At 34.8% G+C, this 27,876-nt stretch overlaps 1 protein-coding gene across 16 annotated transcripts in view; it reads left to right on the forward strand.

Annotated features, from left to right (window-relative positions):
• MIPOL1 (mirror-image polydactyly 1) overlaps positions 1 to 27,876 on the forward strand; it is a 403,522-nt gene that overhangs the window by 172,398 nt on the left and 203,248 nt on the right. The gene's annotated exons all lie outside the window — the stretch shown is intronic.

Below are 27,876 nucleotides of genomic sequence, written 5' to 3' on the forward strand. Positions count from 1 at the left end.
TATAAGATTTGGTAGAAGTCAGATTTTTCCACAAAATGTATTTAACTTCATTTTGATATTTTTAGTGGTAGGCTTATAATATCTTTGTTATTATTGTTTAATGCACTTTCTGCTTTAGATAGATGAAAACGATAAGTGAGAAAGGAACAAATTATAGATTGCTGTGATTATTTCTAATTACCCCCAAGGAATTTACTATTTTATGAAAAGTAGTAATAATTTTTAAAATGTATACTTGCAAAATAGAAAACATTATTTGAAAAGCAGCTTCCATAATGTATGCTAATTTGTCAGTGTTAATTTGTCAGTGTTAGGGGACAGATTTAATGGGCTTAATATGATATGGCAGTCTCCATTTAAAACAGTGCCTAAAATAAAAATTCTAGTTTGTTAAGTATATGTTAATTTCATGGTCTTTATTCTGGCACTTCTGGTTGTGTGTTTCTGTTGAATTTAGTGAAATGATAGCTGCTATTTATGGAGAGAGATAAGGAAATAGATGGAATAATTTTTTTTTTTTGAGACAGAGTGTCGCTCCATTGCCCAGGCTCGAGTGCAGTGGTGTGATCTTGGCTCACTACAAACTCTGCCTCCTGGGTTCAAGCGTTTCTCCTGCTTCAGCCTCCTGTGTAGCTGGGACTACAGGTGCCCACCACCACGCCTGGCTAATTTTTGTGTTTTTAGTAAAGTCGGGGTTTCACCATGTTGGCCAGGCTGGAAATAGATAAGTTCAAAACAAACATTAAACCCCCATAAGATAGAAATTTCTGCTAACTGTAGACTACTATCTAATTTAAAACAATATAGCTATATTTTCACTCCTGACAAATATACTATATTAAAATCTTTTCTAGTTGCTCATCTTTTTTTGCAAAAGTCTCAAATTTTTCTGTTGTCTTTTAATCCTTCGTAACATTCATTAAGTAAGCTAGCTTAAATTCTTGGTAAAGATGAAAGGAAGAATTAATTTTTTAAAACTTATCAACTCAATCTTTATTAAGCATCTGTGTTCATTTAAGCTTGTTTTAAAATGGTCTGTCTTGCATAACACTGACAAATTTTTTATTAATTTTATGCCATATTTCCTCATGAGAAACTCTAAATTTTTTCTGAAAATTAGGTCAATTATAAAACATTTGCTTTATTCTGAATCATTTTTTAAAAATTACTCTTACCTTCCAGGAAGTTTTTGTGTTTTATTTGATGCATTAATTATAGCGCTATGTACCTTTAAGTTGTCATATGAGTTAATGAATAATAAGTTTACTACCAAGCTATCTGGTGAGTGAACAGTTTGCCTCCTTTCTGAGCAATATGTTTATCTTTTACAACTTATTTATAAGTATCATTTTTCGGTTAACTGATTTAATATTTAATTAGTATCTAGTAAGTGTCAGAAACAACCTTTAAAAACGATTCACTGTCTCTAAAGCTTTCAGTCTGCCAATAATATTTTTAGTATTATAAATAGTACTGTTATGAATATCACTATTAAATGTCAACTTGAGTAGGGTAAAAACTGAAAAATTCATGCTTTATTTTATTGAATTACACGGAAATTCCTAAAGGTAACGATTCTAGAGATATATTTGGGGGAAAACAATCACAATTAGTAGTCATAGATTACATAGAATTTTCCAAAATAGTTATAGCAAAATCAGTTATCATGCAAGGAAATACTTTTTAATAATCTAGTGTCATTTTAATAATAATGTCTGTTTATTCTAATAACCAGAGATTTTTTTCTAAATTACTTTTTATGATAGAGACTAAGATAAGATTTTTACTGATCATTTATAAGCATTCTTTTTAATGTAGGATGCAGTTATGCTAGATAATTTTGCAGGCCGGGTGTGGTGGTTCACACCTGTAATCCCAGCACTTAGGGAGGCTGAGACGGGTGGATCACTTGGGGTCAAGAGTTCGACATCAGCCTGGCCAACATAATGAAAACCCGTCTCTACTAAAAAATACTAAAATGAGCAAGGCGTGGTGGTGGATGCCTGTAATCCTAGCTACTCAGAAGGTTGAGGCAGGAGAATTGCTTCAGCCCAGGAGGCAGAGGTTGCAGTGAGCAGAGACTGTGCCACTGCATTGCAGCCTGGGCAACAGAGTGAGACTCCATCTCAAAAAAAAAAAAAAGAAAAAGAAAAAGAAAAAAAAATTGCAAGGCATAGCACTGTTTCTCCTACTTTTATATTTTCTATTTTCCCTAATAACAAGTAAAACACAGTGGTATCTATAGGATAAGAGACTGAATTATATTGATACTAGTATATATTCTGAAAGTTACTTTTTTAAAAAACAGCTTATTTTCTTGTTTAAAGTAAATTTTATCTACTTAAGAAATTGGTTTCTGGAAGAACATGTTTTTGAACACGTGATTTTGTTTGTTTCTTCATTCTGAAACAGAGTCTCACTCTGATGCCCTGGCAGGAGTACAGTGGCTCGATCTCAGTTCACTGCAACTTCTGCCTCCCAGGTTCAAGTGATTCTCTGGCCTCAGCCTCCCAAGTAGCTGGGATTACAGGCATGCACCACCACGCTCACTAATTTTTGTATTTTTAGTAGAGATAGGGTTTTACCACAATGCCCACCCTGGTCTCGAACTCCTGGCCTCAAGTGATCCGCCTGCCTTGGCCTCCCAAAGTGCTGGGATTACAGGCATGAGTCACCAAGCCCAGCCTTGAACATGTAATGTTTTTAAAATAAATTTGCGTTAGATATAAATATGTAGACATCAAACTTAATAAGGAAATTCATATATATTGCCTTTCTATCCTTTCTTCTTTTTTTTTTTTTTTTTTTTTTCGTTATACTTTAAGTTCTGGGGTACGTGTGCAGAACATGCAGGTTTGTTACATAGGTATACACATGCCATGGTGGCTTGCTGCACCCATCAACCCATCATCTACATTAGGTATTTCTCCTAATGATATCCGTCCCTTAGCCCCCCACCGCCAGACAGGTCCCACTGTGTGATGTTCCCCTCCCTGTGTCCATGTATTCTCATTGTTCAACTCTCACTTATGAGTGAGAACATGCAGTGTTCGATTTTCTGTTCCTGTGTTAGTTTGCTGAGAATGATGATTTCCAGCTTCATCCATGTCCCTGCAAAGGACATAAACTCATCCTTTTTGATGGCTGCATAGCATTCCATAGTGTATATGTGCCACATTTTCGTTACCCAGTGTATCATTGATGGGTATTTGGGTTGGTTCCAAGTCTGCTATTGTGAACAGTTCCGTAATAAACGTAAGTGTGCATGTGTCTTTATAGTAGAATGATTTATAATTCTTCAGGTGTATACCCCGTAATGGAATTGCTGGGCCAAATGATATTTGTAGTTCTAGATCCTTGAGGAATTACCACACTGTCTTCCACAATAATTGAACTAATTTACACTCCCACCAGCAGTGTAAAAGTGTTCCTATTTCTATGCATCCTCTCCAGCATCTGTTGTTCCCTGATTTTTTAATGATCACCATTGTAACTGGCATGAGATGGTATCTCATTGTGGTTTTGATTTGCATTTCTCTAATGACCAGTGATGATGAGCTTTTCTTCATATTTTTGTTGGCTGCATAAATGTCTTCTTTTGAGAATTGTCTGTTCATATCCTTTGTCCACTTTTTGATGGGGTTGTTTGGTTTTTTTGGGGGTAAATTTGTTTAAGTTATTTGTAGGTTCTGGATATTAGCCCTTTGTCAGATAGACAGATTGCAAAAATTTTCTCCCATTCTGTAGGTTGCCTGTTCACTCTGATGGTAGTTTCTTTTGCCATGCAGAAGCTCTTTAGTTTAACTAGATCCCATTTGTCTATTTTGACTTTTGTTGCCATTGCTTTTGATGTTTTAGTCATGAAGTCTTTGCCCATGCCTGTGTCCTGAATGGTATTGCTTAGGTTTTCTTCTAGGGTTTTTATGGTGTTAGGTCTTATGTTTAAGTCTTAAACTGTCTTGAGTTAATTTTTGTGTAAGGTGTAAGGAAGGGGTCCAATTTCAGTTTTCTGCATATGGCTAGCCAGTTTTTCCAACACCATTTATTAAATAGGGAATCCTTTACCGATTGCTTGTTTTTGTCAGGTTTGTCAAAGATCAGATGTTTGTAGATGTGTGGTGTTATTTCTGAGGCCTCTGTTCTGTTTCATTGGTCTATATATCTGTTTTGCTACCAGTACCATGCTGTTTGGTTATTGTAGCCTTGTGTAGTTTGAAGTCAGTTAGTGTGATGCATCCAGCTTTGTTCTTTTTGCTTAGGATTGTCTTGACTGTGTGGACTCCTTTTTGGTTCCATGTGGAATTTAAAGTAGTTTTTTCTAATTCTGTGAAGAAAGTTCGTGTTAGCTTGATGGTGATAACATTGAATCTATGAATTACTTTGGGCAGTATGGCCATTTTCATAATATTGATTCTTCTATCCATGAGCATGGAATGTTTTTCCATTTATTTGTGTCCTCTGTTATTTCCTTGAGCAGTGGTTTGTAGCTCTCCTTGAAGAGGTCCTTCACATCCTTGTAAGTTGTATTCCTAGATATTTTATTCTTTTTGTAGCAGTTGTGAATAGGAGTTAATTCATAATTTGTCTCTCTGTCTATCCTTTTTAAGAATTATTTTCATTATTATTATAATTTTTTTTTAGGTTAGCATCTCACTCTGTCACCTAGGCTGGAGTGCAATGGCACAATTACAGCTCACTATAGCCTCAACCACCTTGGCTTAAGTGATTCCTCCACCTCAGCCTCCCACATAGCTGGAATCGTGGCATGTGCCACCATGTCCAGCTGATTTTTTTATTATCTGTGGAGACGAAGTCTCAAACTCCTGGGCTCAAGTGATCATTCCACCTTGACCTCCCACAGTGTGGGGATTACAGACATGAGCCGCCATGCCCAGCCTCCTTTTTGATTTATTAATTTACCTTCGTACTCACACATTTCCTTCCTATAATTGGAACTGTCCAATGTAATTCCATTGAAAGCGAATCTTCCTTAGATTATAAAAGAGCTCTGATTGCTGATAAAACTTTGGTATTTATTATTTATTATCTTTACATCCCAATCAACCTAAGAAGAATAACTCATTTTAATCTTGTTGGGTCCTACCCTCTTGACATACTGGTTTTCTTTCCTCTCTTCCTGTTCTTCTCTTCTCTTCTCTTCTCCTCTTCTCTTTCTTTTCTTTCTTTCTTTCATTCTCACCATGTTACCCAGGCTGATCCCAAACTCCTGGGCTCAAGCAATCCTCCTGCCTCAGCTTCCCAAGTAGGCAGTTACAGGCAGTTACTCCTGTGACTGGCTTTCTGTAGTTTACTGTCACTGTATCCCCATTTTTTTCCCTCTTTGTTTGCTCTTCCTTACTTAGTCTTAATTGTTGGTGCTTATTTTTCTATTTCTAAAGAATAAATGTTTTCTGGGTTAGTTGTTTCCTCATTCTTATTTTTTAAAATAAACTTTGCTTTTTAGAGTAGTTTTAGATTCACATCAAAATTGCAAAACACAGAGTTTCCATATACTCACTGGTCCCACAGACATACAACCTCTCCCACTATCAACATCCTGCACCAGAGTGGTATATTTGTTATAGTCATTGAACCTACATTGACACATCATCATAACCAAAAGTTCATAGTTTACATTAGAATTCACTTGGTGTTGAACATTGAGTGGTTATTGATAAATGTATAATGTTGTGTAGTCATTATAGTATCATGCAGGACAGTTTCACTGCCCAGAATATCCTCTGTGGTCTGCTTGTTCATCCCTCCTGACCAGCTTTTTGCTGTTTCCATAGTTTTGCTTTTTCCAGAATGTCATATAGTTGGAATTATAGAATATGTAGCCTTTTCATATTGGCTTCTATAACTTAGTAATATGCATTTAAAATTCATAGATATCTTTTGATGGCTTTACAACTTTTTTTTTTAAGTACTTAAAATATAGGCCTTTTTTTTTCTCTTGCTCAAAAAACAAATCAGGATATAGTTGCTTAATGTTCTGTCAGTGGCTCATGGACTAAGAGGTTTGTTGGTGCTAAACTCTTAGCACCAGCTAAATCACATTTAATTGTGTGGATATACCACAGTTTATTTAGTCAGTCATCTACTGAAAGGCATCTTTGTTGCTTCCAAGTTTTGACATTTATGAATAAAGTTTCTATAAACACCCATGTGCATTTTGTTTGTATGGACCCAGGTGTTTTCAACTCATTTGAGTATGTACTAAGGAGTACAATTTCTGGATCATATGTAAAAATATATTTAGTTTTATAAGAAGCTGCCAATTGTCTTCCAAGGTAGCTGTACCATTTTGCTTTTCCACCAGCAATGAATGAGAACTTCTGTTGCTCCATATTCTCACCAGCAGTTGGTGTTTCTTTTTTGTAGTCTTCTCAATTTCATTTTTCCCTATGGCATCACCTATCATTTTTGTCCTAATGATCCTATGTCTGCTCTTCCACTTGAATATCTTAATGTCTGCTTAACCACAGCAAGTTTGAATCCAAATGCCTAATTTGACTCTGTAAGCCTTCTCCCCGGGAGGAAATCAAGACCTGAGTCAAACACTATTGATTGTATAACTCAACATTTATTTCCAGTCATACTCTCCTTTGCATGACTCTGTTGTAGACACTGGAGAAGTTAAATACTTTCTCAGCTTTTCTTTTTACCAGTGAGACATAAAAATGAATCTACAGTAGTAGGGGAGGAGGAAAGAGGGATATCTTTGTAAAAGTTTTTGTTTTCCTTAGATAAGGGCAGATGAAGTAAACATCACTCCTTCCTCCCTTCTTATTACATGCTGTCTGAAATTGCAGCAGTCATTTTATAGTCATGAGACAAAGACCAAGGGTAGCTGGCTATAACACCATTGAACCTCTTAGCCAATGAGCCACTGAAAGAACATTAAGCAACTATATCATCAGCAACTTTTGGGGGGGCAAGATAAAATAGCCCTATATTTTAAATCATTCTTTATGGTTTTCTATTATTTACTGCCAAATTGGTCTATTAACATCTATCAATTAATGGTACTACCATCCTTCTAGGCATGTAGGCTAAGACAGTTGACATAATCTTCATATCCTTTCAAGCTTTCCCCCACCACAAAGCAATTCTGTGTTCAGTCTTGACAGGAATGTGGTGGTTCTTTCGTATTTTTATGCCCTTTTTTTTTTTCTTTAAGCGACAGGCTCTTTCATTTTGCCCAGGCTGGAGTGCAGTGGTATAATCAAAGCTCACTATAACCTCCAATTCCTGGGCACAAGTGATCATTCTGCCTCAGTCTCCTTAGTAGCTATGACTACAGGTACATGCCACCACACCCCACTCATTTCTAAATTTCTTGTAGAGACAAGAGTCTTGCTATGATGCCAGGCTGGTCTCAAACTCCTGGCCTCAAGCCAGGCCTCCTAACTGGGCCTCGCAAAGTGTTGGGATTGCAGGCCTGAGCCACTGTGCCCAGACTTCTCTGCCATTTTTATTGTCTATCCTATGTTAAATTCATGTTCTAGATGATCGTACTACCCTCCTAACTAATTATTTCATCCTCAGTTTCTCACATCTTAAGCAGTTGTCATGCTGCCATCAGCTATCATTCTAAAACATAGGTGACACTTTTCTACTCAAAAACCTTTGCTAATTCTTGCATTTTCTGCAATGTAAGAAGATATAGATATCTTGAGTGACCCTCCTGATAAAAATAATGAAAAAGGACAGTGATTATTTATTTATTTATTTATTTATTTATTTATATTTTTTTGAGACAGCATTTCACTCTTATTGTCCAGGCTGGGGTGCAACGGCACGATCTTGGCTCACCGCTACTTCTGCCTCCCAGGTTCAAGCGGTTCTCCTGCTTCAGCCTCCCGAGTAGCTGGGATTACAGGCATGCACCAACACACCCGGCTAATTTTGTATTTTTAGTAGAGATGGGGTTTCTCCATGTTGGTCAGGCTGGTCTCGAGCTCCTGACCTCAGGTGATCCGCCTGCCTTGGCCTCCCAAAGTGTTGGGATTACAGGCGTGAGCCACTGCACCTGGCCCAATAATTTATATTTTAAGAGTATTTTAAAAATATACTCTTGAGAAAGCAATAAAATAAGGAATCTCCAAAGGCCTCAAACAAAGCAGAAATGAAACATACACACACACACACACACACACACACACACACACACACACACACACACACACACGGGAAATAAGTAATTGCCTGAAGCTGTCTTTCACTCTGAATAAATTTGTCAAATCTTGGTAAATTTGATCTTCTGTATTAGTGGCTGCAAGGGCAAGATAGATAGGAGTTAGAGCTAAGAGCGCATTTATGCCAGTGAGTGTTATAATGAGACATCCTCTTCTGAAACTAGTATTCTTGATGGTCACACCATTAGTGTTTACGTGAACAAGAGGCAAGCCCTTCATACAAATAAGATAGCAAGGGAACTTGACTTTCTTGACTGTGAAGAGGGAAAAATCTCCGAGAATTTATTATCCACAGCCACCTTTTGGGCAAATTTAGAACCACATAGGTAGCCTGAATTTTTGCTGCATGTGTGGTTCTAAAAGCTGAGGACTTAATTTAAATGGTCCTGCCCTGAAGGTGCCCACAGACAACAGACCAAAGGAAACTGTCTTCACATTAAGCATCTAATAATTCCTATATATAAGTTTCAAAGACCCTGAGCTCACAGAAAACGAAATCAGAAAATGCATAAGAGAAAAAGGCACTTGTAATGAAAGTCAGCAAAAACATATAGCAACAAAATCATATAGTTCAACAAATAGTTCCGATATTTTAATGTCTCCATCACAATATGATATAAGCATGTTTATTATCTTTTAGGAAAAAAGAGAGACTTAAAAAGAAGAGCAAGTAAACTGAATAAAAATGACTTAAAGTCCACTCAGTCATGTTTAGTCAAATCTAACTCAATCACTAGATTGAACGTATAGAAATGTAAAATAACCAAAACTAAACATATAGCAAATAGATTGAACAGCAGATTACAAACAGTTTAGGAAAATATTAGTAAACTGAAAGATCAGAAGCAAGTATGAAAATGGAAGCCAGAGAGACAAATACATGAAAGTTATAAAAGAGATGTTAAAAGACACAAAAAACAGAGGAAAAGAGCTAAAATAAATCTATTCAGAATTTCAGAGAAGATGGCAAAGGGAATGAGGAAAAGGCAAGATACAAAGAAATTATGACTAACATTTTTAAGAATTATCAAATGACAAACACCTCAGATCTAGGAATTCCAAATGAATTCTCATTATAATAAAGGAGAAAAAAAAACCCACTGGAGAACATAGGAATTAAAGAAAAGCTCTTAAAAACAACCTATTAGAAACACGTTTATAAAAGATAGCAGACTCACTGAGTTCTCCATGGCAATAATGGAGTAGTACTTTGAATACAGTGAGAACAAGAAGAATAATGCATTAGATATTACACAGAGAGAGTAATTCTCAAGAACAAGAATGAAATAACAGTTCTATAAATAAAAAGCTTCGGTTGCATTCTGTTGCCTGTGGAATGAAAATTCAAGCTTCCTCTAAGTATGGAATTTAGGACTCCATACTATAGTTTTACCCTGCTTTTCTTTTTCTTTTTCTTCTTGAACTACTTCTCTCTCTTTTATAAACCCCAGATATTTCCCACTACTTAGAGTTTCCTAAATGTTCTTTAATTTCTTCTGGTGTTTGCTTTTGTTTTGACTTTACTTTTTTCTGTCATGATTATTAGTTAATTATTTAAATGTCATTTTCCATAAATCAGAAACTTCTTGGATATGAGGAATCATAACTTTTATGATGCTAGTCCCTTGGAATTTAGCACATTGTTTATATCATATTATACAACCAGTTTTTTAAATAAAAAATCTATTTTAATATATCCTAGTTGAAGTCAAGATATTTATTATCCACAGTGTTCAAGACATGGATAACATGGAATTATTCTGCTATAATATTGTCTTAATAATCACTAACTGTGTCCAACTAAAACTCTATAGAAGGATTTCTATTTTGTGCTAACATTTCTTAGTTTATAAACTGGACAGTACCATTACAGGAATTCTGGTTTTTACTATTGGCTTAAAAATATTGATAAAAGAGCTTCTGTTTGTTCATTTTGTCCTTTGCTGTTTGTAGTATACTGCAAGATAAGCTCTTTTAAGAGACTAAGTAAATAGCAAGCACCATTTATTGTACGTAATAGTAAGTAATAATACAATTGTTAAGAGGAAATCATTTGTTGAGGCTGGGCACGGTGGCTCACGCCTGTAGTACCAGCACTTTGGGAGGCTGAGGCGGGTAGATCACCTGAGGTCAGGAGTTCGAGACCAGCCTGGCCAACATGGCGAAACCCTGTCTCTACTAAAAAGCTCAAAAATTACCCGGGTGTGGCGGCACACACCTGTAGTCCCAGCTACTCAGGAGGGTGAGGCAGGAGAATTGCTTGAACCCAGGAGGTGGAGCCTGCAGTGAGCCAAGATCACACCACTGCACTACAGCAGCCTGGACAGCAGAGTGAGACTGTCTCAAAAAAAAAAAAAAAAAAAAAAAAAAAAAAAAGAAGATGAAATCATATATTGAGATGAGTTGTTAGCCTTTTTCTTATAGCAGCCACATTAATGTACTATCTTTGATATGCCCAGATGGATACCTTCTATTGACAGTGGAGTATGGCTGTGAGTTTTTTATTTCCTTTTTTTTTTGAGACGGAGTCTGTCTCTGTTGCCCAGGCTGGAGTGCAGTGGTGTGATCTTGGCTCACTGCAACCTCTGCCTCCCAGGTTCAAGTGATTCTGTGCCTCAGCCTCCCGAATAGCTGGGATTATAGGTGCCCGCCACCACGACTGGCTAATTTTTGTATTTTAGTAGAGACAGGGTTTCACCATGTTGGCCAGGCTGGTCTTGAACTCTCGACCTCGTGATACACCCACCTCGGCCTCCCAAAGTGCTGGGATTACAGACATGAGCTATCGTACCCGGCTGATTGTGGGTTATTTTTTATAAGATAATTCTAGTAATAGGTTTTAATTTAAAAATCCTGAATTTACCATTTACTAGCTATGCAGCATTGGGAAATTCAGAAATTCCATGAATATTGGCTCCTGCATTTTTACGATAATAAAAGCAGGGAGATAGTGTTACAGCTAATAAAATATATGTGTAATCTATTATAAAATATGACGTATTATGCCAATGTTACATTTGGTGTAGGTATCAAAGACCTGTGTTCTTGTCTTTGTTCTGCTATAACCAAACTGTATGATGTTTGTCAAAGTATTTTTATCTTCAAAATGAGGAGGTTGAATAACATTTTGTCATTTAAATTACAAAATAATGTGATTTTATGAATTTGTAGTGTGGTATCATTGTTTTACTTATTTATTCAACAATATATATTTGTGAGTTGGTCTGAATTCAGGCCTATATAGATTCTTAATTAAGAGAAGAGCAGTCATTTTCAAGCTAGTATGGTAATAGGTAGAATGACCATATAGTTTATCATTAAGACATTTTTGAGAGCAAAAAGTGTATGATTAATATTTACACCAAGACAACAGGGTTATGGCCGCAAAGGGATCCTTATGATGATGGAAGAGTTCCGTATCTTGATTGTGGTGATGGTTATGTCAATTTATGTGTGATAAAATTGCATAAAACCACACACACACACACACACACACACACACACACACACAAGTGCATGTAAGACTGGTGAAGTCTGAATAAGCTCGGTGGACTCTGTCACAGTGCCAGATTAAGATACTGTACTGTGGTATTTAGATATTATATTGTGATGGTATAAGATGTTAAACCATTGGGAGACATCAGGTAAAGGTACCTGTGATCTTCGTGGACATTTGAACTTCCTGTGAATTTATAATGATTTCAAAATACAAACTTACTTTTAAAATGTGAGTTACGTAGTCCAACCTATACTCAAGGGGAATGGATTACATAAGGACATGAATTCCAGGAGGCAAGGATCATTTGAGGCATGCTAGAGGCTGCCTATCACAACTTGGGTGTATATAAACATCATAAACTTAATATACCAGAAAGCAAATTCCTGGTCTTACCCACCCAAAAACTTGGTCATTTTGCAGACTCTATCTGAACAGAACATTCTTTTAACCTAGCAGTGGCTTAGGCCAAAATCCCAAGAGTTAGCCTTGACTCCTGTCTTTCTGCTGTGTTCCACATTGTCTCTGTAAACAAATTCTCTTGGCTCTACTTTTAGTACATATCAAGAATTTAGCCACTTATTACCTTTTCCATTGCTACTTCTATCTTTCAAGCCCCTGTCATCTCTTGCCCGAATTATTGCGAAAGTCCCCTAATGGTCTCCATTTCTTTCCTTGTCCTTCTCTATTCTCAGCACAGCCTCCAAAATGATCCTATTAAAATGTAAATTAGATTACCTTACTATTCTGCTAAGAACCTTCCTATGGCCTGCCATTTCACTCGAGGATAAACCTACATGATCTCTTGATCTGGCAGTCCCCTTATATCATACTTCATTGTAGGTGCACTACTCTTACTCTTTCTCAAACACACCAGGCATGCTTTTATCTTTGGACTTTGTACTGCCTGTTCCTACTTCCAAGGAAGACATTTCCCACAAATGTTCACACAGCTCACTTTCTTATCTTATTCAAGTCTATTCAAATGCCACCTGCCTAGTAAGGGCTCCCTGACCAACCTGTTCTATGTCTCAACCCATACCCCAGCAGCATTTTCTTTGTCTCCTTCCTTGCTTTTACTCTAAAGTACTTGACATCATCTTACAAAGTAAGATGATAATTTGTATGATAAAATATATATTTTTTAATTTATTATACTTTTGTGTCTAGTTTCCTGATAGGAATTAATGCTCTATTAGGTTAGGGATTTTTGTTTACTTTGTACACTTCTGTATCTACCGATGACATTTAAAATCATTGATAGTAAGTTAAAGATACTGACCAATCTCAACAGATGCCAGCTGTTAATAATTTGAATGGCCGTACCCATACATACCACCTGAAAACTAGCCCTGGCTGAATTTCCTACAAAAGTGCCTGGCACAGGGTATCCATTAAATAAATAAATATCTGTTGAGTGAATTAATACCACACATGTGGTTTAATGTCCTACTTTACCTGCTTAACACTTCTTAAGCATTCTCCAGTAGACTTTTTTTTTTTTTTTTTTTTGAGACAGAGTTTGCTTTTGTTGCCCAGGCTGGAGTGCAGTGGCACGATCTCGGCTCATTGCAACCTCCGCCTCCTGGGTTCAAGCGATTCTCCTGCCTCAGCCTCCCGAGTACCTAGGATTACAGATGCCTACTACCATGCCCAACTCATTTTTTTGTATTTTTAATAGAGATGGGGTTTTACCATGTTGGCCAGGCTGGTCTCAAACTCCTGACCTTATGTGATCCACCCGCCTCAGCCTCCCAAAGTGCTGGCATTACAGGTGTGAGCCACCACACCTGACTGACTTAAGTGTTCTTATAAATATTCTCTTAAAATACTACATAATTTGCATTGAACAAATGCATCATAATTTTAACTTTCTTTAAACTTGATTATTTAGCTTGCTTGCAGTTTTGCACCACTATGAATACTTCTGTGAAAAATATTTTGTATTTAAATATCTAACCATATTTAGCAAACAAAAAATGTTTTTCAAATTTTGGTTTTTAATAAAGCAATTTTTTTTTGAGACAGAGTCTTGCTCTATTGCCCTGGTTGAAGTGCAGTGGTGTGATCTTGGCTCACTGCAACCTCTGCCTCCTGGGTTCAAGCGATTCTCCTGCTTCAACCTCCCGAGTAGCTGGGATTACAGGCACCTGCCACCAAGCCTGGCTGATTTTTGTATTTTTAGTAGAGACAGGTTTCACTGTGTTGGCCAGAGTGGTCTCAAATTCTTGACCTCAAGTGATCCACCTGCCTCGGCCTCCTCAAGTGTTGGGATTACAGACATGAGTCACCACACCTGGCCAATAAAGCACATATTTTAAAAAGCCAAATGATTCTCTAAGGTTGTAATAAAAAATGGCGGTTTGCTTCCTTATCTACCATTCCTTATTTCTACTTCACAGAAAAAAATCACTTTCAACTTATTTAACTCTTCTATGTCTGCATTTATATGTCTAAATAAAAAGCTCATTTCTTGATGTGTAATTTTTAGTTATTATTAATTGATTTCCTACTATGAAGATTTAGCTTTCTCACCTTTTTGTTCGATGTTTAGTATTTACATTATTATTGGTAAATATTCACAGATGACCATATAGTATTCAGACATCTCAGCAAGAATTCTATTTTCTATCATGAACCAGTTAATATAAAAACACATAAATATAAAACTAAAGCAAAAATGTAAGGAGGCTGGGCACAGTGGCTTACACCTGTAATCTGAGCACTTTGGGAGGCTGACGAGGGTGGATGACTTGAGGACAGGAGTTCAAGACCAGCCTGGCCAACATGGCAAAACCCCATCGCTACTAAAAATACAAAAATTAGCCGGACATGGTGACGTGTTCCTGACGTGGTTCCTGTGCCTGAGTTAAGTCTTTTGTCCTTACCTAGGATTCTTGTATCTTTTGCCAACATGCATGAAACTGTGGCAGGCTTTTTTTTTTTTTTTTTTTTTGGTTTACAAGTAGGGTAAAAAATCTCAGACCCTTGACAGTGCTTGAAAGAACAGATTTCCTTTTTTGCTCTAAATAGTTTGTCTTTTTCACGATTATTGTCTAGATTTTTAGTTTGTATATTCTATATCTGTTACTAATACATACATATACTCTCTATTAGGCATATACATTTCCTGTTAATACATTCAAGTACATTAGGTAACCTAAAATTATTACATTTTTCTTTTATAGAATCTGGACCAATTTCTCTGTAGGACTGCAACACATTACTGGTCTTGGAACCTACCTTCATTTTGTGGGTTCCTTTAGTTTCTTCTCTATTGAATCCCCTGTTTTCTGGATTCAGTTTTTCTCCTTCTTAATTTACTCTTTCCTTTTGATGGAGCACATTCTCTAATAATTTCCTGAGAAAGGATGCATGAGGGATAAATTTTTTAAGAGTGTGCATTATTTCTTCAAGATAGATTATCCAAGAGCAGAGTAATTGAATAGCAGTATGACTATTTGAATTCAGATTCCTGGACTCAGTTCCAGTATTACTATTGCAGAATGTTTGACAAAAGTAGCTGAAATCTTAAACTCTGACTTTACTATTTTTAAACTTCTTAAAATTAAAATTATCTTTAAAAATTTACAAGTTTATTAAAATCATAATGAGATATCATGTCATACCAATAGAATGGCTAAAATGAAAAAATACTGATATACTAAATGTTGGCAGGATGTGGAGAAATTGAATCTTTCATACATTGCTGTTAGGAGTATAAAATGGTACAGCTACTTTGGAACACTGTCAGTTTATTATAAAGTTAAATTTATACTTACCATATAACCCAGCTGTTGCACTCCTGGATCTTTATCTCAGAAAAATAAAAATTTAACACAAATCATGTACATAAATGATCATAGCAGCTTTATTCATAATTGTCCCAAACTAGAAAGAAGCCAAATTTAGTAGGTCAATGGATAAATGTCCACACAATAGAATATTACTCAACAATAAAAGGAAACAACCTATTGATACACCCATGACTCAGATGGGTTTCAAGGGCATGATGCAGAAGCCATTCTCAAAGCGTTAAAATTATATGATTCCATTTTTATATAAGTCCCAAAGTGACAAAATTATAGTGATAGAGAACAAATCAGTGGTTGCTTAGGAGTTAGGTTTGGGAGTAGGCTATGACTATTGAAAGGTAACACGGGGGAATTTCTTTATAGTGAACCGTTCTGTATTCCCCTTATGGTGATATTAAAATGTCACAGACTTATATGCCGAAGAGGAGGGAAGGAGGGAAGGGAGGGAGGGAGGGAAGGAAAGAATGTAAGAAGGAAGGGATGAAAGAAAAGAGAGAGGGAGGGACAGAAGGAAAGGAAGAAGGGAGAGGGAGGGAGAAAGATAAGGAAGAACGGAGAGAGGGGAAAAGGGTGCATATAAAAATGGGTGAAATCCAAATACGTTCTATATCTTTTGAGTTAAATAGCATTGTACCAATGTCAGTTTTCTGGTTTGGGCAATGTACTATGGTACATATACAATAAGATATCATTGTGAGAAGTTGGATTATCATTGGGAGAAGGATAAGATATTATCTTTGGGAAAAGAAAGCTGCACTGGAGTTCTCTGTACAGTTTTTGCAAGTTCTGGTGGGCCTTGAATTATTTTGAAATAAGTTATTTTAAAGTTATACATATCCATTGTGGCCAGTGAGAAAAGTGCTGAGATATATAACAAAACCTAATGATGTTCCCCTTTGCCCTCTCAGTGTTCCTAGACCTGCCTAATTAACCTTGATTAGGAATTACAATCATGGATATATCTGCCTTTTACCTAAGTTTAGTGTAATGAATTCAATATTGTACCAATTAGTTTGACATTTATCATGGGATTTTTTGTTTATTTTCAAAATTTAAAATTTCACCTTGATAGGTCCAGTATATGGGTCGTCTCTGAGTCCGGTTTTGTGATTTGTCTTTTGACATTTTGTTTTGTTTTGTGTTTGCTTTTTGTGTGTCTCATAATTTTTCATTGAATGCTGGATATTATGAATAGAACAGTGCTTCTCCTATCAGGTCAGTAGTGTCAGCATTGAGTTGATCTACTCTAGAGTTGAAATAGATTTGGGTTTTGTTGTTGCTGTGCTTACTGTCAGCATATTATAGGTTTCAAATGGCTCTAGTTGTAGGAGGCTGTTGCCGTATGTTTAGAATGGAAGCCCAGATGCTAGATTTTTCTCAGTGTTCATGCCTCATTATTGCTTTTCAATTATCTCAATATGCTTGCATCTCAAAGGTGTCTCATGCTACACTCTTGCCCTTCTCCCAGCAGTAGAATACTATTTTATAGACTGGAGTTGGGGTCTGGGAGTTCTCAGCTCCAATTTTAGTCCTGTGTAGACTTTGGGTTGGGGCTTTTCTTAGAATTTCTTTCCAGTCAGCCCAGCTGACTTAGATCTGTGGCAGGTATTGTACAGGAGAGACTTTTCCTTCTCAGTTATAGAAGCTATCTAACGGTATGTTGTAGAATCCTGGGCCCAAGTCTATTGTTCCCTGCCACTCACTCAAGGATAGAGGGATTTTTTTTCTTTTGTCCTCCCCAAAGCACTGGGTTTTTCCTATATCCTAAGGGTTTTGCTGCCCCTCTTTCATATGGCTTTTGCTCTATTCATAGAAGGGTCTGGGTAAGGGGTAAGGAGATTTTTCCCCTTTCCAGCACAGCAGCCATTTTCCTCCCCTACACCCTCTGTACATCTTGCATCTCCAGGAAGCTATCTCTGGACACCTAACCTGCCCTTGATATTTCTCATGAGCACCCAGTGGAGATCTGTGTAAAAGATCCTATGAGTGAGTGCATACTTCCTTTTTGTCAGGTGTTCCCAAGAGTTCTAGGTAGGTGGTGGTTGGCCCCTCATCCTTCCATGCTCTGACCAAGGTAAGCTGGTTCATTCATTTCATTTCTCCTTGGAGGCTTGCTTCTCCTTGAAATTCAGACTGCTTCTTTGCCTTGTGAGTTTGGCTCTCTAATGGGCTCATGAAAGGTTACATTGTACTTTATTCAGCTTTTGTTAAAGTGGCCCTTATGAGATAGTACAATTCTATTTTATAGGTGAAGAAACTGAAAAACAACAGTTAATAACTTGACCAATGTTATGGTTAGTAATAATTTGTGAATTTCAGATCTGAATCCAGGCAGTTTGGCTCAAAGGTCACATTCTTAAACATAAGTGAAATTGACCTACAGTTTTGTTTTTATTTTTTTTTTGAACTACGTCAGGCATTTATTGTATTAATATATAAATATGTATGTTAATATATGACACCCCCCCAAAAACAAATCCCATATACATTAGCTGTCATTTCCCATTTCCTCCAGCATTCCTTCTCCAGCCTCAAGCAACCACTTCTCTGCTTTCTATCTCTATAGATTTGCCTATTCTGGAAATTATTAAATATGCCTTTCTATCTCGATAGATTTGCCTCTTCTGGCAAATCATACAAAATGTGGCCCTTTGTAACTGGCTTCTTTCACTTAGCATTGTTTTTAAAGTTCATCCATACTGTAGCATGTATCAGTACCTCATATCTTTTTATTGATACATAGTATTCATCATGCAGATACACCATGTTTTGTTTATCAGATCATAAGTGGATGGACATTTAGTTTGTTTCTGGTTTGGGGCTATTATGAATAATGCTGTTATGATCATTCATGTGTAATTTTTGTTTGGACATGTTTCCATTTCTCTTGGTATATACCTAGGAGTGGAATTGGTAGATCATATAGTAACTCTATGTTTAGCATCTTGAGGAACTGTCAAATTATTTTCCTAGGTGGCTGCCCCATTTTACATGCTATGCAATAATATATGACATTTCCAAATTTTCCACATTCTGATCAACACTACCTAGTTTTTTATTGAAGCCATTCTAAAGTGGGTGTGAGGTGGTATCTCCTTGTAGCCTTGATTTCCATTTTTCTAATGACTAGTAAATAAGGAGAACTTTTCATATGCTGGCTGACTATTTTTACATCTTCTTTAGAAATATGCCTGTTCTGATACTTTGCCCATTTTTGAATTGGGTTACTTGTCTTTTCTTTGTTGGATTATAAGATTTATATATTCTAGATATAAGTTCCTTGCCAGATATATGATTTATAAATAATTTTCCCATTATATGGGTTTTTTTTCACATTTTTGATGGTATACTTTAAAACACAAAAGTTTTAAATTTTTATTAAGTCCAGCTTATCTGTTTTTTAGTTGTTGCTTGGGATTTTGGTTTCGACCTAAGAAAGCTTTGCCTAACTGAAGGACCCAAAAATCTGCAGTTATGTTTTTCCTCCTAGGAGTTTTATAGTTTCAGCTTTAACATTTAGATTTCTGAACAATTTTCAGTTACTTTTGTATGTTGTGTGATGAGGTAGGGATCCAAATTTATTCTTTTGCATATGAGTAGCCTGTTGTCTCGAGACCATTTGTTGAAAGTACTATTTTTATCCCCGTTAAATTATCTTGTCACCCCTCTCAAAACCATAAATATGAGGTTGAGTTCTGGACTCTCGATTCTGTTCCACTTATCTGTATGTCTGTCCTTATGCTATTACCATAATATCTTGATTACTGTAGCTTTGTAGTAGGCATTACATCAAGACCTGTGAGTCGTGCAAGTTTGTTCTTTTTCAAGATTGCTTTGGCTATATCAGTTTTTATATTAGGATTACTAGCTTAATGAATGATATAAATTTCTACCTTTCACTGTGGTCTTGTTTAAATTGCATTAGAATGATCTTGGCTTAAGTAGTAAATAGGATACGTTTTTTAAGTCATATAGTCTTAATGCCTTTTTATACAGTGAATTTTAAATTACTTTTTCAGTTGTTTCAATATATACATCTAGTTTTCTCCTTCTTAAGTCAACTTTAGTGGCTTGTATATTTTGCTACGAAAATACCTTCTTTCCTTTGACTACCAGATTTGGTACCACAGAAATGTAAATAATTCTGTTATTTTATAATCTGTTTTAGTTTGCTATATTACTATCTCATCTTTATTATAGCAACTTATTTTTCGTTTTCCTTAGTGCATAAATGATTGTACATTGGGAAATACAATATCAGGAAATAGTTTGAAAAGGAAGAGAATGATATCAGATCTTGTACAGGTTGGACTGATACCATGGAAATGTATGGGAATATTCAGAGGTCAGATTTAGAAGAAGAAGAGAAATAAAAAGAAGAAACAATAGTGAATTCTAACATTTAAGTGGTACACAAAAATAAGTGGTTCATGAAGGAGACTAAAAAGTAGTAGAAAGATAGGAGGATAACCAACAGACTGTGTTATCACACAATTCAGAATAGAATAAAATTTCATGGAGTGGTTCAGTGTCAAATGCTGCAAAGAAAAAATATAAAGTGCCCATTTGATGTGGCATATTAAGGCAGTGGTAGCTTTGTCATTGCAATTTCTGTTCATTAGTGGTAGTGGAAGCCTTGACTCTTGTAAATGGAAAGTTTAAAAGTAGAAAAATGTAAATTATTTTTTGAGGTGCTCAGTTATTAAGTAAAAGTGGGAAGATTAGTGTATAATGTGTATGTAATGCTGAGGAAGATTTATTTTAAAGAATGAAGAGTGTAACAAATCTTTTTTATTGTTTACTCAAATTCATTTACCCATCCCTCAACCATTCTCTTTCAATAAGAAATCTGTTGCATGGCCATGTAACCCAAAGCCAGCTAATGACCTTGAGCTGTATGGCTTGGTTTGAAAAGATTGTAAGTCAGATTACTCCTTCAGTAATTTGGAATTGAAATACTGAAAGGGAAGGGAGCTAGTCAGTTTTGAATGCTAAACCAAATGATCATGAAGTAGGCCTGGGTCCATGTAGACAGCTATAGACTATGGGCAATCTGAACTTATGAAGCAGCCAGTTGGAAAAGAGGAGAGAAAGGAGTCAGTATATAAAGAAAACACCAATTTTTGAACAAGGGAGATGGGGAGAAATTCTGCCTTGGTTTCTAACAGCGTTCTGTTCCCTTGCCAGCCTTTGTTTTCTACGTAATAATTTTTTTCTCAAGAGAATGTCTTTCTTTACAAGCAAGACTCTCAGCTAAACCAGGTTTACAGTCTTTGCATACCAAATGTGGAATTGCTCTAACAGCATTCATTATGTGCTGTCTAAAATGAACAACTACAGTGAAAGGTGGTTCCATGGATTATAGCACCAGCTATAGTCAAATCATTATAGCCTATGCAGGTTCATGAGGTCCATCAAGACACAATAAAAACTGATGAGATGCAGATGAAACAACTGTGAACTATTACCTCTGCCATGAAAGGAATACTGAATTACTGTGAGAAATTTCTGTGGAGATTATTTATGACAAATGTAAATGTAACACTTATGATACTTGCATATAATTGCTTCTAACTGGTTACTAATGATGTTTTCCTAATTGTGAGTTTCATAGTCAGTGTTGTTTTAGGAATTTGATACTTTATGTTGATAAGTAATGATGGAAATATAAAATTACATTACAAGCTTCCCTACAGGAACCATTTTATACGTTTTGTAATATGCCACCAACTTTAAAAAATGAATACTTGAATGAAGCCATAAATTTTTAGTAAGAGACTGAATTTTAGGCCCAACAGGCAGACATATCAGTATGTTAACTGACTTTGGATAGATCCTGGAATGCTTTTCCAACCTTTGTGTCACTTGGTCTTTGTACCTGGCGTTTTCTCTAATGGAAACGCTCTATATTGTCTATTCCCTTACTTTGTTCAGCTAATACCTACTTATCCTTTTTTCAGTTTGGCCGCAGTACTTCTGGGAGAGGAATTTGGGTGGTAGAATGAAATTGTTTTAATAAGAAAATGTTCACCGACCTGGAAAAAATCGAATATGTAAGACTCTCGGTGTTGCCAGGCCTTCCTCCTCGGCCTTTCCTATCTCTGCCCACATCAATAGTAGGTACCTTCATTACTAGCTTCCTCCTTACCTTCTACTCTCATTGGTGGTGGTGGAAGCCATGACTCTTGTAAATGTAAAGTTTAAAAGTAGAAAAATGTAAATTATTTTCTGAGGCGCTCATTATCTTCTCCTTTCTTTTTCTAACCTATTGACTTTTGGTATTACAATGGCCAAGAGGGTGTAGAAGAGCAGGTGTCTGTGATATATTTTTGGGAACAATGTCCTGGGCAGAGGTCAGGTTAGGTAACGAATATAGGTTAATGGTTCTTTACAAAGGCATGTATTTGAATAATCAAAAAATGTTTCGAAAATAATAAAATCTGGCCCAACCCAAAGTCTACTGAATTGGATTTTTTTTTTTTTTTTTCAAGACAGGGTCTCCTTCTGTCACCCAGGCTGGAGTGCAGTGGTGCAGTTGTAGCTCACTGCAGCCCCCGTCTTCCAGGCTCAATGGATCCTCCCTCCTCAGCCTCCTAAGTAGCTGACACTACAAGCACACACTTCTATGCCCTGCTAATTTTTTTTTTTTTTTCCATTTTTAGTAGAGATGAGATCGCACTATTTTGCCCAGCCTGGTCTGGAACTCCTGAGCTTAAGCTGTCTTCTCAGCTCAGCCTCCCAAGGTGCTGGGATTATAGATATGAGCCACTGCGCCTGACCTGAATTAGAATATCTTACTCTGAATTTGAAAACTTGCCTAGTGTAGACTCTGTGTTTGGAAGGTAAAGCAAGGACAAAATAGTTTCTCAACCTTCTTTTAGGCCTGTGAATTTTTTGTTCTTAAGTTGATACCAATTGTGCTTTAAAATTTTAGTTTTGTTTGATTTTCCAGTTGATTTCTATATTAGGATGATGTCAGTATTTTGGTAGTATTATCAGTTTTATGTCTTTTTAGTGCTTTCTTGGTATTTTAGGGGGAAGAATTGGTTGAGGCTACATGGTGAATGCTGGTCAAATGAAATTTGACATTCTTTGATTTTTAACTATTTCCAGTAATTGAATTCTATGTAAAGTTGTGCCCTAAAGTGATTTGGAATAAGTGATGTATTAAATTCTTTGATGAATTGCAGTATAGTAATACTGTGAAAAGTATAGCATAAAGTCCAGATTGGTTGCTTGAAATACTATGAAATTTGATTAGTTAGATGTTAAAAATTAAGCATTCTTTCTAAACTAAAAATACGTTTTTAATAAATAAACTTACTATTGTCAAATGGAATTAATTTACTTTACTAAGTAAGTATTTCTGCTTTGAAATATGATATGGAAAGTAGTTGAGACCTTCATTAGAGATTACATAAAATTCTCAGTAAAAGTAGTTGCAGTTACCAATGTAGTTTTCGTACTAAGCTAATCTTTATTCTAATATTTTTGACCTGAGTGTTGATATTCAGACATACAGTTTTTAACAGTTCATCTAAAGAACTTTAGCATATATATTTCTTTTTTAAAAAATAACATTCACAGACTGACACAGATATGTCCTCTACAACAAAATGACTTTATTGTGTTGTTCAGTGTTGGTTAGTTTTTCTGTTATGTTGATGCATTAAAACAGATATTAAATTTTATCATTAATTCAGTGCCTGGTCTCTCATCAAATCCCCTTAATTACAAATTGACTCCAAGGATTAGACAGCATGGATTTTAATTTTAACTGAAACAAAAAAAGGCGTCTTGGAAAATCACTCTTGCCTACTGACTCATAGATACATTTTATAGATCTTATAATTTATTACTTAGCATTTAAAATTCGATACAAAAAGCATTATTTCCAACATTTTTATTCTTTTGTATTTATATTAATTTTTTTAAAGAATATATTTCACAGTCTTGAAAAAAATTTTGTGTATTTTCAGATGAATGTCAACCTCTGGGAGTTTTGATAACTTACAGCCTTTTCTTTAGAAAATGTTAGCTTTGAATCATGTACAACCATAATTGTATCTGAATGGCATTTATAGTATCTTTTATTTGTATGTTCTTAATGATTTCACAAAATCATGCAACATAGTTTTATAAATTCCATGCAAGTGTTTTCAGTATAATCCGGTATCTTGTTTCAGGTATTGTTTGTGATTTATGACTATTTAATCTTCACTTTCTTTTGATACTTGCTATTTGAGGTTTAAGTCCAGAGTCATTTTTGTGTATTTTATTCTCAACTTATATCAGAGTTTTTGTCCTTCTTTCTTAAAAGTGACAATTTTTTATATTGAATTTTATTACATAAATTATTCATTTTAAATACTAGAAAGACTATTATTTTTACTAGAAAAGGAGGATAGTGAAATTAAGTCATGATCACAGCCATCAAAAAAGTACATTTGTTCGTTGTATTTTTGCTCCATTATATGATGGTCAGGTTTTAAGTCTGAGGTGCCTCTTTTAAAAATTTACTTACTGTAATAATTGCTGGAATCTTACTTGTGTTAGTCATTTACTGGCTTTTATCCAGATCTACAAGTTTTCAGATAAGTACTTTACTTTTAGAAAGACCAAGAAAGAATTACCAACAAAACTTGAGTATTCTAAGATATATTAATATCATTTGTTTTTAATAAATTTTGCTGTGTTAATTACCTTCGCCTTTTGAGAGGTTATAAAATGTAAGTAGGAACCTTTTTCTAATTAAGTAAATGTTGTATATCTTACATTTTTGTGAATTTGATTTTTAAATGACATTCCTTTACTGGCTTTTGTTGCTGTTGCTGTTAAACTGGATTTTTATATGCTGAAAAATATTTAAAGTACAAATGAACTCAGTTCATCGTGGCAGAGGAAGAAATTCATTGCCTAGAAACAGATTGTTTATGTACTATTAGATGGTAACATAAATCAACAAAAGAAAGGAAGTTAACTTCTAATACTGACACACTACCCTTTCCTTGCTCTTTTGTGCCCATAGATATCATGCGTATGTTATAATACCACAGTACAGTGAACTCTGTCAAACTTAATTCTAAATGTCTTTACTTCGTTGGTTTGTCACAACATTATTATTTTGTCTCAATACTATATAATGTCGTTCACATTTGAGATGAAACAATGCATGGATAGATCTGAACAAGATGGCAAAAGTTTACTTTTATTTATTGTCGATTGCTTCTATTTAGCCAAATATTGTATAGCTCTGATATTAGTTCTTCACAATTTTAAAAAGGTAATAGAAAATGATAAAATACCTGAGGAAATTTTGGGAAAAATATAGCTACTGATATAAAATTGTCATTCAGTTTTATTTTCATTCCTATTCATTAATTTTATTTTATTATTTAAAAAGGCAGATATCTCTTTATTAAAAACTACTAGTTTTTTATTGAAAATAGTCAAATCTACAAACAAGTGTGATTTCAGAGCACAGTTCTTACATGGATTGCGCAAAGGAATTATTTGTGAAATTCTGAGGGTAGGACTAAACCTCTCAAAATAACCTCCAAGATTAATTTGGGAACTGGTTGATAATTACTTGGCCATTCCCTTTACAGTACCTGTTTCTTGATGTGTATGGTAAAATATAAAGAATTACTTTTTCTTTAGTTCTTGTATTTACTAGTTAGGTAGTAGCTTATCAATTTCTAATGAATTTTATCCCTGTTTTTTAAAGGGCAATTTTATACAATTATAAGTAATAGATTGATATTTCAGTGTTTGAAAATTGATGCCATTTATGAGTTGGTTCCAAAAACCTGAGTTCCATGTTTTGTAACAGTTTGGGAATTATTTTACTTTCCGTTTTCTATTTTTCTCTGTAAATGATTTCTACTCCTATTTAGGTACCTATTAGCATACAGTTTTCTAAAAGAGATTACATATTTCAGTTAAAGTTCTGCATTTTTCTGAGTTGTACGTTAAACCTTACAAGAAAAAATCAGATATTTTCTGTAAAAACTATACAATAGAAGAAACAATCTAAATATGGTCAAAGAAAAGATTTTGCTTTAAGAAACTAAAGAAACTGCTATAAAATATGGTGGAAGAGAGAGGGCAGGTAAGTTTGGGGTGGTGGAAATTTTTAAAGAAATTCCACTTTTTATCTTATGCAATTAATATTTAATTGGCTACATTTAAAAGTAGTGAAAAAGTGATCTATTTGCTAGAGATTTACAGAACAACACTTTAAGCTCTTACTTATTCTGAGGTGTTGAAAGGTGAAACATTTGACATTTTCTTTTCGGGTATTGCTTTAAAAAACAGAGGGCGAGAAAGAGGCGTTGCCACATCAGAGTTAAGGGTGTTTGTGGTTGTCCGTGACAGCAGCTCTAGTTTTAAAACACCTGTGTTTACTTTCCAGCTTTTCAGAATCTGCCTGAAAGTGGCCTAAGAATGGCACAGGCCTTCAGGATGGCTGGTTTTTTTATAGTACAGAAAAAGAACTAAACTTGACACTGTTGTTTTCTGTTGCAAGCATTTGGTTCTTTTCTTTTATTTTATACATTTTATCACTATACGTTCTTATATATGTCTGTAAGATAATGCATGATTTATATAATCTATACATTATACTCTAACATAACCATTTTTTTAAAAAAAGATTTCTTCTCAGCCTTTTGTTCACTGACTAGAAAAAGCTGATGAAAAACTGCTTTTTACTGTGCAAATGTTTTTTTCTTTCTTAACTGAAAGAAGTTTGTGAAAAATAAAAATTGATATACCATTTTAGAGAGAAACAAAAGAAAATTGCATTAACCAAAGTGGCCTAACATATAGCTTTGTTAATTTTTTATCTTTTAGTAGACATTTCTCAAGTCTTCTTTTTATATCTTTTGCTTTATAGGAGTGGTTTTTAGAAATATTTTTATAAACCTACAAATGTAATTTTCCCTTTAGGTTTATTTATGTCTTATTTAGTGGTTTGGAAATAGGTTGAGTTTCAGCCTACCTGTCATCTCTTAGCTGGTCATTGTTTCCAATTTATAGACGTGTGCTTTTTAAATAATTATATGGTACATTTTTTATTATTTTATGACATTCATATGACACTGAAATAGTATATAAACTTTATTCTCAATTTAAGATGCTCCTAGTTATGATATTTTAGTTTAATAAAATTGAGGTTATTTATTTGTTTCAGTATTTATTTTCAAACCTCTTTAATTCTTTAGTACAGTAGACATAGCCAGATGTCATATATTCTGTGATGCATTCCTTCTACATGCAAATTCTTGATTACAGTAGCAGACATTTCCATGAGATTACAGTTTATGTCAAGCCTGGTTGATGTATAAAAGGAATAATTCTGTCTTTTGACAATAAATTGATCTTATTTCTCCATGTAACTGGATTTTTAAACACTTTTTTTGTAGTTCAAACCCTTTTGAGAAGCCAATGCAAATATTGAGTCTTCTCCCTAAAAAAATACAAATTTACAGAAATTTGCATATAGCTTCAAGGAATTTTTGTCCTTCCCGAGCTCACTGATGAGCTCTAGGTTAAGAACCTGTATTCTAGGTCTTATTTTATTTGGATAATTGTTAATTGTTCAGAGAGTTGCTTAGACAGTTAATATAGTAGATCACAGAGAAATCGCTGAGTCAAATACAGAATTAAGTGCTTATTTAATATGTCACCATGTTAGGTGTTAAAAGGCATAAAGCAATAATTGACCTTACTAGCTTTAAATGTAAATAGTATTTTAACAATATAGTTCTTACTCCATAATGGCTATACATATATCTGTGTTATAATCCCAGCTTTTCAGTGGATTTGAAATACAAATTATAGTTATCTCATTTTTCCCAACAGAGCCAATTGATAATATGCCTATTTTCTATTATACCTATTATCTCAAAATAAATTCAACAAGTATCATTGCATAAAAGCTGTAAAAATAATATTCAATAATATTCCATTCAAAAACCATAAGTTCGGTGTTGACATCCAATTAGGTGAAGAATGATCAGCTGCAGACAGTACCTTAAAGGAATTATAAATGACAATGTATATTACCTAGAAGATAATGAAACCATAAGAAAAATAACTAAAAGGTGAATTTTTAAAATATGAAAGTATTTAGGAAACATTTTTTAATATAAGGAAAGTGGTAAATTTATTTTAAATGGAATAAATTACATAAAAATAACTAGAATATATTAATAAGGATTTATAATATTTCTTTATTGTATATACTTTAACATGGATCAGAAGAAATGTTTTGATCAGATTAAACCACTACTAAGAAAAATAATTTTATTTCAAGTGTTCCATTTTCATTCTTTTCTGTGACTAGGAAGGAAGTAAAGGG

The sequence above is a fragment of the Macaca fascicularis genome, chromosome 7 (assembly GCF_037993035.2).
Source record: "Macaca fascicularis isolate 582-1 chromosome 7, T2T-MFA8v1.1".
Lineage (NCBI taxonomy): Eukaryota > Metazoa > Chordata > Mammalia > Primates > Cercopithecidae > Macaca > Macaca fascicularis.